We start from the raw sequence: 19314 nt of genomic DNA on the forward strand, positions 1-19314 counted from the left end.
AGCATCATAGGAGCAGAGATGCTGCTTGGCCTGCTGTGTTCATCCAGCCCTGCACCTTGTTGCCTGTGGTTATGAATGTCGGGTTTCCCCTTCCCTGGTTAATGAATGCTGTGGCCAATTATAGTATTTCCACCATCAACCTTGCTGAGATCAGGAAATTCCAAGCTCTATATGATACAGACTGCTATCAAATTCTATCTAAAGGCCAAACCATTTTCCAGGCCTACATCGGGCACACCCTGGTTGAACTCAATTAACCACTTGGACAGCCTGTGTTGGAATTTCTGTAGAAAAAGAGGTGAAGACACTCAGAGAGAGTTCCATGTTTGAGGCCAGAGAACCATAACCTTTCACTCTCAGTTTCCAAACAATGTTGAAGGATTAGTATAGAATTTAGCACTACAGCTGTTGCATTTTCTGTGATCCAGCTTTTCTGGGGAGTGGGAGTCATTTGCAGTCTGCTGTTCCACTGCTTTGTTTTTACGAAATGAAGGAGCTCCAAATTTCTGAGGAGATTCCAATTGGTGCTCCTTTGGAAATAAGGAGCAGTACTTGCATTTCAGCCATTCTCTCATTGTGCAAAACTGTTGGGAAGGGTAATCCACACCCCATTTTCAACAGTCAGCTGCTGTTCTCCGAAATTCAAAGTTCAGGAACCACAGACAGCTAGTTGCTGTAAGTGCGTGAAGTCATTGTGAGGTTAGGTAGGTAGGGTGTCAGAGTGTGAGGTGTCTGGGTAAGTGATAACATTTTCAGGGTAGGTCAGGGTGGGTGGGAAATATTGGGTCGAGCAGGGGCAGGAGAGACTGGGTGTCAGGTCAGCGGTTGGGGGGAGATGGTAGTGGATGGGTCCAATATTGGGAGTTCAGGTCCTACAGTTCTGGAAGGAAAACACAGTTTGGTCACATCCAGAGCAGTAGATGGGGGCAGTAGAGACAGTTCAGCAAAGAGCAGGGTAATGGGGAGTTCAGGTGAAAGGGAGAAGAGGATCCAGAGAGAGAACAAGGGAAGGGGGTGCAGTAGGGTGTCTAGAGCAGGCGAAGGAGTAGCTGGGTCTGAACTGAGAGGGGCTTCTGGGATTGGGGGAGGGATGTGTCGACCTTGGGGGTGAAGTCGGGTAGGGTCCAGAGAGAGAGGACAAAGGTTCCATTCAGAGTGGCTGAAGTGGGGGGTGTAGGGTCCAGAACAGGAGAATATCTGTTCTGAGGAACGAAACGTTAACTCTGATTTTTTCTTCACAGATGCTGCCAGACCTGCTGAGCTTTTCCAGCAACTTTTGTTTTTGGGGGAAGGTCCGGAGCAGGAGGAAGGAGATCGGGCTCAGAGCAAGGGCAAGGGCATTGGCAAGAGCAAGGAAAAAGGGATCAGGACTGGAACAAGGGGAAGGGATCAGGTCCAGAGAGGGGGAAGGGAATCAGATCTGGAGCAGGGGGAAAGGGATCAGGTCTGGAGTGGGATGACAGGGATCGGGTCCAGAGTGGGGGAAAAGGGATCACATCTGGAGCAGGGGGAATGGGGATTTAGTCTGGTGCAGGGGTGAAAGTGATCAGGTCCAGGACAGGAAGAAGGGGATCAAGTCCAGAGCAGGGAGAAGGAGATTGGGTCTGGAGCAGGGGAAAAGGGATTGGATCCAGAGCAGGGGGAAGGGAATCGGATATGAAGTGTGGCAAAAGAGATTGGGTCCAGTGCAGGGGAAGGGGATTGAGTCTGGAGTAGGGCAAAAGGGATCAGGCCTGGAGTAGGGCAAAAGGGATCAGGCGTGGAGTAGGGCAAAAGGGATCAGGCCTGGAGCAGGAGGAGGGAATCAGGTCTGGGGCAAGGAGAAAGGGATCGGGTCTGGAGTAGGGGTAGGATATCAGGTCCAGAGCAAGGTGAAAGGGATCGGGTCCGGAGCAGGAGAAAGGAGATCAGGTCCAGAGCGGGATAAGTAGATTGTGTCTGGAGTAGGGATAAGGTGATCAGGTCTAGAGCAGGGATTAAGGGATCAGACCCAGAGCAGGAGGAAGGGGAACTGGTCTGGAGCAGGTGGGAAGGGATCGGGTCTGGAGCAGAGGGAAGGGGATCGGATCTGAAGCAGGGGTTAAGGGATTGGGTCTGGAGCAGGGGGAAGGGGATCAGGTCTGGAGCAGGGGAGAGGGGATCGGGTCTGGAGGAGAGGGAAGGGGATCAGGTCTGGAGCAGGGGGAAAGGGATTGAGTCCGGAGCAGGAATTGGTGAGAGGGAGTCTGAAAGGTAGCAGGTTGCTGAGCTGCTGGGGCTGTTAGGTAAAGGTTTGGGGTTTGGAAGCGGTCTGAGGAAGGTGTGGGCAGGGTGTGTGCGAGATAAATATGGGGTAAGTTGAATAGTCACTCGGGAGTTACACTATGCATTTAATAGTCTAAACTTTCCAGAGAAACTGTTTCTTTCATTTCATCAGGTCCCTCCAAATGGAGATTTTCAGCGGGCTCCAAACGTAAAGGAATTACCAGCAGAATCTTCAATTTCCCAGAACACACCAAAGGAAATGGCCTATGATGGGGATTCCGCAGGTTCCCCATGCGCAACTCCCAACTACACTCAAGTAATGACTGCCTGGCCAGGGGAATATCCAGGTCTGTGTTCCTGTAATAAACATGGATGGCTCTGTATTGCTTCTCAAGTTGCATCTGGAGAAAAATAGTCCTGCCAAACGCCTGTCATAGTTTTATGCATGGAAAAAGGGAAGTTTTATCTAAGTCTATGGTTTGTACAACTTTAAACAATTCTAAGAACAAAAATCCAGTAGTAAGGAAACTTTCTTCGGCAATGTGCCAGCAACATTATTCCAACAAGAGGTTAATTAAAACTTCGCAGAGCATCAACACGGCAAATGAAAGACTTGCATTTACATACCACCTTTCAAGACCTCAAGACGTCCCAACGCACTTCACAGCCAATTAAACACCTTTGAATTCTAATCAGTATTGCAAAGTCGGAGTTTCTCCAATGATGATAAGTCGAACTGAACTTTTCTAAGCATTGCAACCTTCCTGCCAACTTTTCACTTTCTTGCCTCATAAATCAGATCCAATTATCAGGTCAGAGACCCGACTGTGTCTAAAGAACACTTGTGTATGTTTATAAGAATACAAGCAGGGAGCAAACGTCACAGTCAATCTTTCTCAACAGAGGTATTGACCTGATTTGGTAAGCTCAGAAAATAAACACATCATTGCTCTGCTAACTGTCAAATTCTGTCTACAGTAATTGGCCAATGCTTTCCTTTCAGACAGAAAGCTAATTCTTGCACGAGGAATGCAGTGACCTGAAAAATATATTGTTTTGATAACATCCATAAGATCACTGATGAATATAAGAAATGGGGACTTTTACTAAGTGTAGAACATATGAAATTACTTTGCAGAGTGTTGATTTATTTCCAGCTCTGGAAAAGCATAATCAATTATAAGCAATCAGAGACCAAGAGAAGGCAAAGAGAAAGGTCCCAAAGATTGTTCTCATATCAACATCAGCAAGTCTTCTGCAAACTGAGCCTCCAGCATGAAGTTAACAAAAAGAGACCTCAGACTAAAGTGATGAACAGGTAGCGTTGTGTACTTGTCCTGTGTTCATTGATCAGAAATGTTAAGCCTAGTGATTGATATACAGTACCAGTCCCTCGAATTAAAGTACATGAACAGTGTGCTCAGAAATTAAAATTAGCTGTACTTATCAAGCATCCTTCAAATGGAAAGAGGACTGAGGAAGAATTCTCTAAAGCTTCAGCCATAAAGGGCAAAATGCTGTCAGCACAAGCTCTGAAATCAACACACTCGGTGCCAACCATCCGTTCATCCACTCAGTTCAGTGAACTGCTCTCAAATGACGCAGGTCATTTATGTTTCTTGTCTTTTAATGTATCTTGTATCATGTATCTTGTCAAAATTTTTGCTTCTGACCAACTTCTGACTTGCTTCTACCTTATGAATATTCAACTGCCTAGCTTAGGCATCTTAGACTTTGAAATTGATAAGACAAGGTAAATCATTGTGAAATAAAATGATTGAAAATTAAACTATTCAATTGATATAGAGTTAATTACAGTAGCATTGATTTCATTTTACCCGGAAACAGTGGCTCGAGCTTCTGCAGCTTTAACCTAGAGATTCCATATTAATTTGCAAGGAATTAACTATCTCAGTTTTCCCATTCCCTGTTAGATGCGTAATCCTTTGTTGGAAGTCTGAAGGTGTTAGCACCTCCTTGCAGGCCTTCTCTCCCCTTTCAGACTCCTTCCACCCTTTACACATGCTCTGTCTCCTTGGCACCCTGTCACACTCCAATCCGTCACACCCGACTGCAGACAATCACTTTGAATTGCATTCCGTCTGAAAATCCTTAAACATATTTGCAATCTCTCTCAATTCCTTTGCAGTTCTTCTTCCTCCCCGTTCACAGTAACACACTCCCTACCAGATCTTTCTTTTTTGAAGCTCACATACCCTACCCATCACCCAGGTGCTCCATCTCACTCCCCAGGCCCTTGACCTTAATTGCCAGTGTTGCTCCTGGCACCCTTGCTCCCCAGCATCACTGACTGCTTTGGTGGGCTCTCCATGTTCCAACCCCTGCATCCTCTGGCCTTGCTGAATGCTACCACTCACCTGGCTCCTCCAATTACAGGCTGATTGTCTTGCCTGTTTGCCAATGATAGGCTTGTGACAAGCCTACCAGCATCAAGCATGGGAAAAAACCCATCTGTGATTGGAGGAGTAGCTCCTCATCATTTCCTTCCATTCTATTTGCAGAGTGGACTTTTCTTCTTTTGACACCCTCATGACTGGATTTCCCTGGATAATTTGGGATTTTGCTTGGGATTTGCCTGGCCCCACGTCTTGTGAACCCTGCCACGAGCATGAGTTCTGACTTCCTTCTCTGAATGATAAAATGAAAAACTTTTAAGATAGCACTCTCGGAGTTAGAAAACAATGACTTTCAACATATCCTACCAGGTGTATACTGTCTAAAGATAATGTCAGAGATGAACAGAGACACTGGAACCTTTTGCATCATTCCGCTTATTGTTGTCGTAATAAGAGTATTGCAGGGACTGACAAAAGACTTAGACTTGCTGCCGCTGCTGCCACTGCTAACGCCAGGAGGCGACGGCCTAGTGGTTTTATCGCTGGACTGTTAATCCAGAGACCTTGATAACATTCTGGGGACCTGGGTTCAAATCCTGCCATGGCAGATGGTGGAATTTGAATTCAATAAAATATCTGGAATTAAGAATCTAATGATGACCATGAATCCATTGTCGATTGTTGGAAAAACCCATCTGGTTCACTAATGTCCTTTAGGGAAGGAAACTGCCATCCTTACCTGGTCTGGCCTACATGTGACTCCAGACCCACAGCAATATGGTTGAATCTGAACTACCCTCTGGGCAATTGGGGATGGACAATAAATGTTGCCTAGCCAGTGACATCCTCATCCCATGAATGAATAAAGGGGAAAAAAATGCTGAGCCCTGACCTTTTGAGTAGTAGTTAGGTAAAAGCAGTGATCGAGGTCATATGAATATTGTGGTAGTTACAGAAACCAGAGACTGCAAAGGATGCTGTCACCAGTTAAAGTTAGTCAGTTCTGACTCCTCCACCAGCATCCATGATCCCATGAAGCTTTACTCTTATACATCTGAATGTATATCAAACATTCAAAACACTTTAAGTTATTATTAAAGTATGGTGTACTTTATAGCTTTAAAATTACTGGATGAAATTGTGCTTGAAGCATGAACTGAAATAGTCAGTTGTGTCAAGACCATAGCTTATTTGCAGAAGTATAAAGATAAGCCTGAAGACTGAAAATGTTTAGCAGAAATCAAATTTGAACTTTTCAAAATACTTATACCAGAGTTTAAAAAAAAGGTTGAGATTCAAATTAAAGGCATGTTTTGCTGACGGTTTTCTTCAAATGTGGTTAAGTAGCAAACACCGCAACTTGAAAATTGTTTTCAAGAAGATAAACCGATAAACACAAGAGATACAGAAAAGATTCTGTTCCTTTCCTGCAACTAGTCTGTAAGATTCTGTGTTGTCTTTTTAAGTAACCAATGTCCATCCTTAACTCATTTGTTGCATAATCCTAGTTTGTAGAAAAGGAAGAAGATCTTGGGTGAGAAAAATCTTGCAAATGCCAAAAGGTTTTCAGTCAATTGGAATGTAATCTAAATTTGAGAAAAGTTGAAGAAAAGATTTTTTTTCAATAAAACATTTAAAACATAGTTTGGCTCCTTTTTGATTGAGAAAGTTTTTTTTTTAGAAAGAGATCATGTAAAGAGACACAATTGCAGGAAGTTAGTCTGTTACTTTTTAAAAATTCTCCACATAAGTTTTGTAATGTTAAATGTATATAATTTGGACATCACTAACTTCTAAACTTCTGAATTTACAGATATTTTAAACAAATTGTTTCTAAAACAGAATTTTTGCATCTTGTTTTGAATCGATTTCGAGACCAGATGAGTATTGATACTAAGGCAACAAACTAAGTGTCTTGGAAATTCAAGAATGTATCCATGGACTGAAATTTTGGATTAAAAACATTGCCTTTCAGAGACTTGGCATTAATCACTCAGACAATTTCTTACCATTTGTTATCTTCCAAGGCAAAGTATTTGAGAATGGGAGCTGTGCAAGTCATCTGTGTTCGTTACAAGCAATCTGAATCTATGAATAATTGTTTCTGAAAGTTAAATTGATAAAATAACTTGTTATGAGTTGCAATTTCAAGCATTTAAAAAGGAAATTCACCTGAGATGTATGGGAATAGACAGTTCTTAATTTTCAAGGAAGGTAATGAATATACAGTCCAGATGGTTTCTGTATATCAACAAAAAAAAGTTTGCTTTAGGGAAAAAATATCGAACACTAACAAAATCTGCCAGCCTAACAACACTGGAATGTGAATTTAGGATAACTTTAGCATAAAAAATCATAGGCACAATCTAGTGGGCTAATTTTAATAAAATAAAATGTTGTCTAAATGAAAGGAAAAACAAACTAAATACGGTCAGGTCTTGACTCAAGAGAGAATGTCTAATATTTGTTTTGTAAAAGAATATTGAAATGTAATGTTTCACCAGGGTTTATGAATGGGATAAATTGGTAACTATTGCATGTATAAACTAACATGCAGAAAGGCATTGGGAAATGCACTGAAGAATAAGTCATTTGGAACTCCTCAATAAACAGAGTGACAATAAGATTGTTTCTGTGGCTTGAAGACAAAGACAACATTTCTCACTGATCACAGCACTTGCAAAAACTGATGAAGGTAATCAGGATGATAATGTTGAGGGACAGTGCAAATAAAGTAAATGGGAATTGAGTTGTGAAGTTAAAGGCTAAGCAGCAATGATGCGAAACAAGAATTAACTACAAGATAGGTACAGGTGAAAGTAGAGCTGATGCTTTAATGACAGTTATTTATATTTCAATAGCCTAGAAATTGACGGCAGTCTTATAAGAGAGTAAGGAATAATATTGAAATAGATAACCTGCAAGTGTGGGTGTGCCAGTCCATAAAGATCAAGCAATCCTGGCAGCTTGAGTACATTGTCTCAGATATATAATAAAGACACAAGAGAAACAGGTTGTACTTACTTAGAAGAAGCTACGTTAATAAAAACTCTCAGAAGTCAATAATGATATTTCTTTTTTAAGGAAATATATATGTATGTAAAAAGGTTCTTTAACCAGTGGTGTCTTTGAGACTAGTATAGAATTCTCATGACATTCTCTGAAAAAGCATCATCAATTCTTAGCAGTTGGGGAATAAGGGAAGGCAGAGATAAAAGTGACAAAGATTATGCACCCTTTGTTGAGCTCATTAAACTCTTGACATTCCTGAACTGCTATCAGGGAGTCTTCCGATGTCTGGTCCCCTAGTGTGAACACAAAAAGGGGACACAGACTAACATTCTGGACAGGAAAGGGTGACCATCCCCTGACCTCTTAGGTAGGTCCTATATATATGCACTACACAGGTTCAAATGAGTGGTCAGATATAGGATGAACGAGCAGGCCCTAGAAATGAAGGATATTACCAAGTGCCTGGAGACAGGGGGCAGTTCTCATGAGGCAGGAGTCCTTGTCAGCCACCTACATCCTTCAAATGGAAAATGGCCCAGAGAAGTTGAAGGAAGGCCAGGGGAACAGTTCCCTAACACTTTGGCTGTGGAGCAATACACTGTCATCACAAACTCCTGAGATCAACACATTTTGTAACAGCCATCCATTCATTCTCTGGGCTCAGCAAACTGCTCTCCACTGTCATCAACTGTAACTTTTCCTACTTCTTTGTACAATGTATCATATCTAAGCTGTATAACTGAAAAAATACTTTCAGGTTACTTATGAATACTTAACTACCCATCTTAGGTATCTGTGCTTCCTGAACACAAAACCTCACATTAACGTGGGAAGCAATTCAAAGGCATACACTCACTTGAAGATAACAGGTACCCGTTGTGGTTGTGATGAAGACAAAGTTGTCAATATTTGCAATCATCACAAAAGTGAAAGTGATGATAGGTGTTCACACCTATATAATTAAATACGGAAATTCAGAGGTTGCTCACAGTCAATTTGTGCTCCTGAGCAAGATACATTGTTAAAAAAAATGTCAGCATCACACATTGTGGGAACTATTGATTAATGCAATATGGCACTGTTGCAACGATATGCCTCATCTAATATTTAAGATAGTGCCGGTGAGCATTAGTCAGAAATTAATCCTCATCATCTTTTTCATTATTGTTTCATTAAAATTTATGCTCAATTAGAATGTCTGCTGGTACTTCGTGAATACAGTGATGAGATTCAACCTGAGCACAAAGTGTTGTTGTGTTGCATTTTCTTTGAGATACCAACACAAGAAAACTAATCGGTATCAATTTCATCTTTTAAAATATAACTGTATGAAATAACACATAAATCCAGTTGTAGCTTAATCATGAAAAGACATTGATCAATTGATTTTATTGTCACATGTAACAAAATACAGTGAATATACATTTTGTTTACGAGTGGGAAAGGCAAATCACAACAAGCAAAGGATATACGGATCAAAAAGACATAAAGCTACATTTCAGGTTACATCATTTGAGGCTAGAATCCATTCAACAATCTGACAATGGCCAGGAAGAAGCTGTTCCTGAACCTGCATGTGCATGTGTTCAGGCTTCTGTATCTTCTGCCTGACGGAAGAGGTTGTAGGAGATCATTACCAGTTGTGATGAGTCTTTGATGATTTTGGTCACCTTTCCGTGGCAGCGAGCTGTGTAAATGGAGTCCATGGATGGAATGTGGGCTTCCGTGATGGTCTGGGTGGTGTACACCAACTTCTGTAGTTTCTTACGGTCCTGGGCAGAGCAGTTGCCATACCAGGCCGTTATGCACCCAGGGCGTACGCTTTCAATGGTGCATCAGTAGAAGTTGGTGAGGAATCTTATGGACATGCCGAATTTGCTGAGCCCCCTGAGGAAGGAGAGGTGTTGTTGTGCCTTCTTGACTGTCGCATTTACTTGGAAAGTCCAGGACAGGTCATCGGTTATCGTCATTCCGAGGAATTTGATGCACTTCACTCTCTCAACCCAGTTTCCATTGATGTAGATGGGGGCATGTTCTCCTTTCTTTCTGAAGTCAATGATCAGTTCTTTAGTTTTGCCGACATTGAGAGACAGATCGTTTTCATTGCACCACATCACCAAGCCCTCTATGTCCCTTCTGTAGTTTGACTCATCGTTGTTAGATATCCGTCCCACTACGGTGGTGTTGTCAGCGAATGTGTCGATGGCGTTCATTTGGAATTTAGCAACACAATCATAGGTGTACAGGAAGTACCGTAGGGGGGCTGAGGACGCATTCCTGAGGGGCTCCAAAATTGAGCGTTACTGTGGGGGAGGTACAGTTACCTATCTTCACTGATTGTGGGCTATGGGCAGACATTGCAAATGTGTAATTGTCTTGCAAACTGCCAGTTGAGATAGCTCACGTTACTAGTTATGTTATTATCCTTATACGCAAATATCAAGTGCATTTGTATTTTGAAAGGCCCTAATAGTATTTTATCATATTTCTGAGAAACAATTTGAACAAACAATAAACCTCACACGACACAAGTCACAGAATGGGATTTACACAGGCACACTGCAAGTAACTGATATTTTAACACAAATGCACAATTCTCAGGGTCATGAAAAGCAGCACTCTTTCCTTTAGAGTAAGAAAAATAATCAGTGTACCATGTGCGTTCCTCACCTTAGACAGGACTACAAACATTGTTCTTCTATCTGGAACAGTTGAACTCATCATCATCCACTTAGCTATCATCAAAAATGCAACCAATGCCACTAAAAACAATGAAAAATTCTGATATTTCTAAATGGGAAATTGATCAGGATAATGCAAAGTAAAACCCCCACAGTTGATGCTTATATTTCATGATAATTTTTATTCTTTCAGTTTAGATTAGAAAAGTAATTCATATCTGGTTCTTTTACAATAAATAAAACACAGACAGAACTGTGAAAGTATCCCACACTATTTGTAACTGCACACTATCAGATAGGTTAGCTGGAAGTTCAAAGACCACATTTTATATGTCGTGTGAGAAAAAAAGGGCTTCTACTTTCCACACCAATGCCACTGCACAGAAATTGTCACTGCATCAAGAAAACCAATCCTCATCTAGAGGATGTCTCAAAGGACTCGAAAAGGCAACATATCCGATTTCTCTTTTATGCAGACTCTTCGCAACGAATAAAAATAGAAAGTGAATCAGAGAAGGAAATAAACAATAGAAGATGCAAAGGGAAAACACAGCTGCCAATATTCCAAAGCTGTATTTGTAATGTCATCTGTGAAGGGAGTTCTGAATTGTACCAGATTCCCAGAAAAGTTTGGATTTCTGAGACAAGTTTACTCCATTATTTGTGGAGGTAATGGCCAAGTCTCAGACATTATTAATTGAAATTTGAGGTTTAGTGCAGTAATGTAATGCAAAATTCAATTCAAAATAAAATATATATTCTACGAGAATGAGATTTGTACATTTTTAGGGTGAAGAAACTGGTCAGTTCATATGGACAAAAGAAAAAACAACAGTGTAAAAGAAAAGAAATGGCAGAAACAGTGGAAAATGTGAAGCAAAACAGTGAAGAAGGGACAAAAAAAAGGCATGACGCTGGCTGGCTTTAGCACAGCTTTGGGGAATTTTATCATTTATTCTGGTGTCTTTTTTTCTCTTTTCTTTGTATTTTTGTCAGGAAGTTCTGTTCTTCTAGGGGCTTTATGTATTAATTTGTTCTCAAAGTTTTTATCAACCAACAATAGTAGCATCAAAACATCCAGTTTCTCAGTTAAATAAGCGAAAAATAGCAACAATTAATCAGCGTCTTAAACCTCACTGAAACATTCATTGAGCTCTCTCCACTGGGCAGATTTTATGTCTTTGGTGGTTAGCTAACAGAGTGTGCATGAGCATGCTTCCCTGCAGGTGCTACCCGGAGCTCCAGCTTATATTAATGTTTTGGACTTCAAAAGCATAAAATTGTCCACTTGAAACAGGCATCCAGAGACATCAGTGTGGTTCTGGCTGGCGAATGCTCAGCAGATGGGAGAGTGTTTGCCAGAATTCTGTTATTTGTCAGGGTTTGGGGAAGTCATTTGGCAAAAGGAACTGCTTTACTGAACTGAAGGAAATTAAACTTCGATCATTATAACGTCACAAAAGTATACTTTCTGATCCGTTTAGAAAATGAGGGGAAGGAAAGGGTGAATACCCGAGGTGTCTTTCCTACGGTTGTGGAGTCCAAAACTAGAGGGCATAGGTTCAAGGTGAGAAGGGAAAGATTTAAAAAGAACCTGAGGGGTACCTTTTACATGCAGACGGTGGCGCGTGTATGGAACGAGCTGCCAGAGGAAGTGGTGGAGGCTGGTACAATTACAACATTTAAAAGGCATCTGGATGGGTACATGAATAGGAAGGGTTTAGAGGGATATGGGCCAAAGTCTGACAAACGGAACGAGGTCAGATTGGAATGACTTGTTGGCACAGACGAGTTGGACTGAAGAGCCTGTTTCCGTATTGTGTGACTCTATGAGTTTATGAAGCCTCAACGTCTTAATCAAAACATTTTCTTGAATGAAAAGTCTTCTTTTCATCAAATTCATCTTCATCTAATTGATTAGTGACATAATTTGTTACATCTTGGGACCCCAATTTGCTTGTGTATTCACAAAACCCAAGGTGGGCTAATGCTCATGAAAACTGGAGGCAGAATTTTCTTAGCCTGTCTAGAGCTTTCAGAATGGCAAACAGGGGAACTTAATTGGGCATGAGTTAAAAACTTATTTATTAAGTTTTCAGAAACTTTCAGGTAGGTTGCCTTTGGGAGCTTGTTCTGCATTCGTTAGCATGTTAGAAATACTCATTCAGAGCCCAGCCTGCTGAAATTATATTCACGAGGACAATTGTTAGCCAAACACAGGAACCCCATCAGCTAAGAAGCCCAATTACATAGATGAGGCAAGTACTTTCCAGGATAGACTCATTTTTCCAAGCTGTGGTGAGTATGTTGTCACTAACTTGGCTCATGCAAAACTAAGCCATTCTGTTTTCCACAAACACTTTGAGTGTAAGGGTTGAAGCCTTTGATGTTGATCAGCTCTTGAGAAGTCTGAGTGATATGCAATCTGAATTGTTGGTGTTAAACGCTTGCAATATTAGGCAGGAAGCCTGACTTGTTTGTTTAGCTCAGTGATAAAGTCATACTGACCTATACCAGCAAGTTGACCAGGGCAGACAAGTGAGGCTGAACTCAAAAAAGAGGCTCAAAGACCGTCTTCGGAAGTGGTGTCAAGGTTCTTGATCCATGCAAATATCTGGTGAAAAATGATCAGATGTGTTCATTCTCCTGGTTATGAAGATAGGTCTGTAAGCTGATGGTGCATGAGCTGGTGAGTGGTGTAGCTCCTTTTCTGGTTTAAGTGTGAATCTTGTAGGATGTATGAGAGGCAGTAACATGGGTGATGGTGCATGTAATGCTACAATGATACCTGCATTTAAGTTGCAGATATTCATTGCACATGAAGCATGTGATAGAGATGTTCGGCACCCAACCTCCAACATCACATTCCCCTTCAATGACAATGCTACAATGCTAACTCACCCTCGTGAGGGCATGAAACATTGTGTAAGCATCAATATGTAACCTTGCAGAGTGCAGCATATCATTCATTTTTTTTCAACACTGGATCCAGGTTATCTTGAGCTGACTGAGGACAATGGTAACTACAGAGGTCATTGTCCAAGCTGTATTTGTCAGTCATGATGGCCTGTATCTGCAATCCACACAATAAAGATATTTTCTCTGGAACAGCCTTAGCAGAACCTCTACAGAGGTATCACAGAAGTGTGGTGCTGCTTTTTGTCTGGTCTCTGACATCTCTGTGGGTGGCTGGAAGTGACAAGTAGAGGTTAAGTGATGCGCCTGGGCTACAAGAGCTGTCCAGGTACCCTTTAAACACAATGCCCAGATGTTGAAGCCCGGAAGGTCCTGGCAAGCAGCAGATCTTCCTGCCCATAAAATCTGGTATTTGAACCTGCATGTATATGTAATCGTTGGGAAGAACATAATCATGCAGGAAAATGCATCCTACACCTAAGCAGAAGTCTCTCCCACTTCTTGGCTCACATTTACACCTGGTCTCAGAAATTTTCTACCCAGGGCAGAAGTCACAAGGCAGTAAAAAAATTCAGGACGTGTATTCTTGTATTTAGCTAGATTTCCAGACAGTTTCTCTCGGCTGGGAGGAGTCAAATTTCTACATTATGATGTCCTCAAATCATGTAGAGTTATAGTGAAGGTGAACACACTTTTGGCTTTGTTTTTGAACTAAGCAATGTGATCTATTCAGGATGCTGATATGTTGAAAAGACTGTGCATGAAATGGGCAGAGACAGCTTGCAAAGTTCTCAATTTGGTTTGAAGCTGATTTTTGGATGAATCATGTAGTTAATCAGAGCTCAAATTAGAAAGTAGCAAGTTCTACCGCGGGAAAACTATTGCTAATTATCTGCTGTACTAAACAATCTATAAGATTTAGCAGTCCTGTGAACAGTTTATGATTTTAATAAGTGTACGAATAGATGAATAAGCAAATGAAAAATTGACAGACAACACACGAGGAAGCGGTGACTGAAACTGGTTTGAAAATGCACTTTCCTTACTTACGCTTTATTTCCTTTGGTTTTAGCGGATAATCTTGAGAGATTTACTTTTGGGTAAATTCCAAAGTCAACATGTAAAAGCAAAGATTTTTTTCTCAAATCTCGGACTAATGTAGCATTGTCCCTATGTTATATTCCAGACCAGTCATCAGCACTGTGATTAAATAAATAGGTTGAGGAATTAAAGGCTGAATCTAAGTCATGCTGTTTTTCATATATGTCCAACACCTCAGTAATTAAACATGGTAATGAATAGTAATTAGCTTGTTAAGCAGTCTCTGAGCCATCTCATCTCCTCTTCTGTACTGTACGATAGTTCCGCTGTCACACTCTCATATAGTTAAACTCAGCAAAAATATTCACCAGGCACAATATAGAACCTCTCCCAAAGGAGTTTTGTACAATAAGATTTCCACTGACTGGGTGTTTATCATGACAGCATGTTATTAGGATTTAATGTACCAGTGCTAGATTGCTTAATATATCACTGGATTGTAAGGCATTAAGCTCCTTAGTGCAGTGCAAATTAAGGAAACTTTTTTTGGGGGGTACATAAAGCATTTAACACTTTCAATTGGTTACATGCACACCAAATAGAAAGGGTGCAATGGGAAAACCTGTATTTTAGAGTTCAGGTCTCATCAAGATTGATGCAAATTGACTCAGAAATCTGACCTTTTCCTTTTATCTCTATGGGATACAGCCTTTTGCTCTTCAGAATAATGGCAAAACCTATAGTGTTGCCATAGTGGGCAGAAAGGTAGGAAAATTAGAGTTTATTTTTTTTTAAAAAGGTCCTGTAATTTAATATGCCACACACAGTTTTCCATACAAGAGCAAAGCATTTCACCAATAATTATATAATCAGCTTTTTCCACAGATGTGTACTGCTGTCAATTATAATTTGTTGTCTAAGCTGTGCAGGGTTTGCATTAAATTAAAATGAGATTTGAAAAGTATATTCAATTTGCCAATAAGGTGACCTCTCATTAAAAGTAAACAGCAGATGACACTTATGCTTGCTGCTGTATTCATCTGGCAAAGGTCTCAGAGGGCAACTGCACATAGTACATCACAAACATCCTCTCTATGCACAATCTACACCAGTTAACCATTTGCTTTAAATTACTTGGATCAATCTGTTCTGGCATTCAGCCTGAGCTGGGAAAGTGTGTGGCCAACAATGTATCTATTGTCTGCAGTTAAGTATGCCTTTTCAAGTTATCTCCAACCTGCTCTGATGCTTTCTATCCCTCAGCACTTGATGTGTTTACCCTCAATAGATCATGTCAGAAGAATTTCCTCTGTCATTAGCATATTCAGCGATTCTTATTTTGCTCAAACACTTGTACAATTATTGCTGCTAAAATTGTGGATTTTTTTTCTGCAGCAGTAAATAAATGTAAAATAGCAGAAGCTGCTGGTGAAATGTAGCAGGTCGGGTGGCATCTGTGGACAGAGAAGCAGAGTTAAAGTTTTGAGTTCAAAAATGAGTGTTCTTTGGAATCAAGTCAGTTTGCACTCAAAACATTAAGGCCAATTCTCTCTCCACAGATGTTAACAAATCTTCTGAGTTTCTCCAGCACATTTTTTAAAATATAAATTTCAGAGCTCCAGCATCTGCAATACTTTACTGTAATACGTAAAAGCCAATGGGCAGAATCTAAGCCTCCCTCAATGGGTTCAGCTGACCAGCATATTTGTTCTTGAGTAACTGATGATGAGCCTTCTTCTTGAACAGCTCTGGTCTGTTTCGTGAAGGTGGTGACAGTGCCGTTAGAGAGAGCACTTGAGGATTTGAGAGCTGCAACAAAGAGACTATCATGTATTTTAAAGTTCGAATGGAGTATAACTTGGAAGTGATGATGTTCCTACATGCTTCCTGCCATTGTGCTTCGAAATGAAGTAAGCTGTAGCTTTGGGGATGCTGTAAAAGGAGCTTGGGTAGTTGCAAAAGTGATAGAGGATAATACACACTGCAGCTCAAGTGGCTGCTCGAGTCAGAGGATAGGGTGACAAACAAGTGGACTGATTTCTCCTAGTTAGTAGCTTCTGCGGTTTCAAAAACTCACAACATTTCTTTAAAATGCACAATAGTGTTCATTTCTGACTCAGCCAATGGAAATCGGTGTCATGCTCCAACAATCCTGTATGCAAATACATTTACTTTACCCCGACTCCTCACTATTTTACTTACACATTAAATTCACCACTGAGTGCAATATCTAGACCAAATTCAAGGAACACTTGAAAGTGATCAAGAGAATAGGACCTGTTTTTATTAAAATTGTTTAGCAAGAGGCAGGGTAAAGGAAAATATATTACATTTTGATATCTCCAGTTTTAGTCAGATACATTGATGGGTTGTCAGCAGTAATATGATTACATTTTTTTTTCTTTAAGAAGGTGGTCCACTTGGTTTAGTGGGAATGCTCCTTAAGGAGAAGTGGAATTGTACTTGCTAAATAAAATAATTTTCCTTGATAAATTTTGCCAGACTTTGTCACAAATTAAAGGGGCACCTCTTCAATTTCAAAGAATGAATTTCAATTTTGGATTACATGCTGCTTGTAATCAAATAAGTTCTCATGAATTGCATTCACACAGCAATATATTTTGAAACTAGAAAGACTAAAAATGACATTAAATAGTCAATAATGGTTCTCACCGACAGCTTGCTCACCATGGTACATTTTTCTAACTGGGATATTATTTCTCCAGAGAATTTCAAGTAACTGTCAAGCATTTTTGAACTTGGTGGCCTCTCACAAGCCTTGAGTTTTTTTTTGTGCTGCATCTGTACAATTTATTTTCTGCCAACCTCAAGTGATGCTATGTATTATACCACAACACTAGGAATTTCACTGATGTGCAAACTAAGACAAATTAAGACATAAAGGCTCTTAAAGTCAACATGTTGCATGCACTTAATGAGCAAAACTGGATGGAACTTCATCCAATGCTACAAAGTTCAAACAGTCTGCACATTCAGAACACTGCTAAACTTGTCAAGTTAATTGTGCAGACATCTTTCATGGCTGCCTAACCAAACACACTTTGTTCTTTATATTTGTAAATAACTGCTCTAAATCCTGCTATACATTATGTAATTTGTCAAACTTGAAGTCAGGGCAAATAATCTGATGATCATCTATATAAAATGCATGGATTGCCTGTTCAGGTGTAACAATCACCAGCATCTCAAGAAAAGATGTGTTCACAACACCCCAAGATGCTCTTAATAGTCCAAGACTCATTTCCAGGCTGGACTTGGGCCTTTCAGCTGGGATATGCATCATCGGTATGCTACTGGCTATCATAGACTGATAAAAGATAAACGCAGCTGATTGATGATCCTGTACCATTCTCCGACTCTTTCTTCATACTTTGTAACTTTCTTTCCTCTAAGCATTTATCCAATTTCATTTTGCTTCTATACACATTCAAAAGCTGCATCCCTGATCAACACATTGTAAAATATGTTACATTTCATCACCTCTGGTTTTGTTGCTATTTGCTTTTGGTCTGCATCCTCTGATTTTGAGCCTTCTGTCACTGAAGCAGTTTCTCCTTATTTACTCTATTGAGGTGTTTATTATTTTGATCCCCACTTTCAATCTCCCTTTAACTTTCTTGTTCCCAGGAGGATAGCCTCATCTTCTTGGGTATCCACATTAGTTGAATATTCTAGTAAATCTCTTTTGCATCTTTTCTAAGGCTTTGATATCCCTTCCTAAAGATGGATATAATGAGCTTAATTTTACTGGAAATTGGCTGCCAATTTTGGTGACCGTCATGGAGAGTTTCTCTGTATGAGCACTAACGGATCTCCTGACATTATTCTGTGCAACTCGCCTGATTAGCAATGCACATGCCTCGATGGTGCCCATGAGCTGTAACTACCCTCGTGTCAGTGGCAGAGGTACCTGTCGCTGTCAGGACTACCCATGACCCAAAGGCCATTTATAAAGCCCAGTTGAGCACCAGGTCAAGTAATGCCCGCCAGGAGTTACCCTTTCGCCCTGCAGCTAGTGGGTAGGGAACCAAAAACAAATGCTTTTCAGGGCACACAGCAGGCACTTCATTGCAAATCCATCTGCAACTTTGTAACTGCATTGATACTGAAGAATCAAACTCCTCCACATGTTACCCATCTTTTGTGTCTCCCATCTTGAAAATCTGCCTAAAGGGATGTTACTATTCTCTCAACAAGTATGGAAAGCAATTTAAGATTGTGTTTGGCACAGTGTGTCGCAGACTCAGCCTGATAATCAAGGACTCAGACTGAACCTTTGTGTTCCTTTCTTCCTTGCGCTCCATGTCAAGTCCATCAGTACTGAGCGTCCAGATGTTCCCACACACCCTTTTGAAATACAACTTCATCTCTCAGCATTACCATGAGCCCTGGCACTCCAAATTAGTCATTGGCAAACATTGTGCTGCATCATTCCTTCATCAAAATGAAGGTACTTCTGACCATTGATGACCCTCCTCCTACAGTGACAATGTCCTTCGATGCAATATCATCTCTCCCCTTATATGTGGAGTTTCGCTCCTTCACAATTCCTGTCCCCTCTGCAATCCAGCATGCTGCCTCCAGAATTGACTTCATTAACTTCCTTGCCACAGCTGTGATGGGCACCTGATAAGACCCCTTTGACTTTTGGTGACCCCCAGGACTGATGGCCAATGCTGATTGATGAGTGACCAGACGCCTGACTGACTTTTCCAACCAGAGATAGTAGGAACTGCAGATGCTGGAGAATCCGAGACAACAAGGTGCAGGGCTGGATGAACACAGCAGGCCAAGCAGCATCACAGGAGCAGAGAGGCTGACGTTTCGGGCCTAGACCCTTCATCAGAAAAGGGGGAGGGGAAGGGGGTTTTGAAATAAATAGGGAGAGAGTGGGAGGCAGATAGAAGAGGGATAGAGGAGAGGATAGGTGGAGAGGAAACAAACAGGTCGAAGAGGCGGGGATGAGGCCAGGAAAGGTGAGTGTAGGTAGGGAGTTAGGAAGGGGATAGGTCAGTCCAGGGAGGACGGACAGGTCAAGGGGG

This window comes from Rhincodon typus, chromosome 11, assembly GCF_021869965.1.
Source record: "Rhincodon typus isolate 14 chromosome 11, sRhiTyp1.1, whole genome shotgun sequence".
In the NCBI taxonomy this organism is placed as follows: Eukaryota; Metazoa; Chordata; class Chondrichthyes; order Orectolobiformes; family Rhincodontidae; genus Rhincodon; species Rhincodon typus.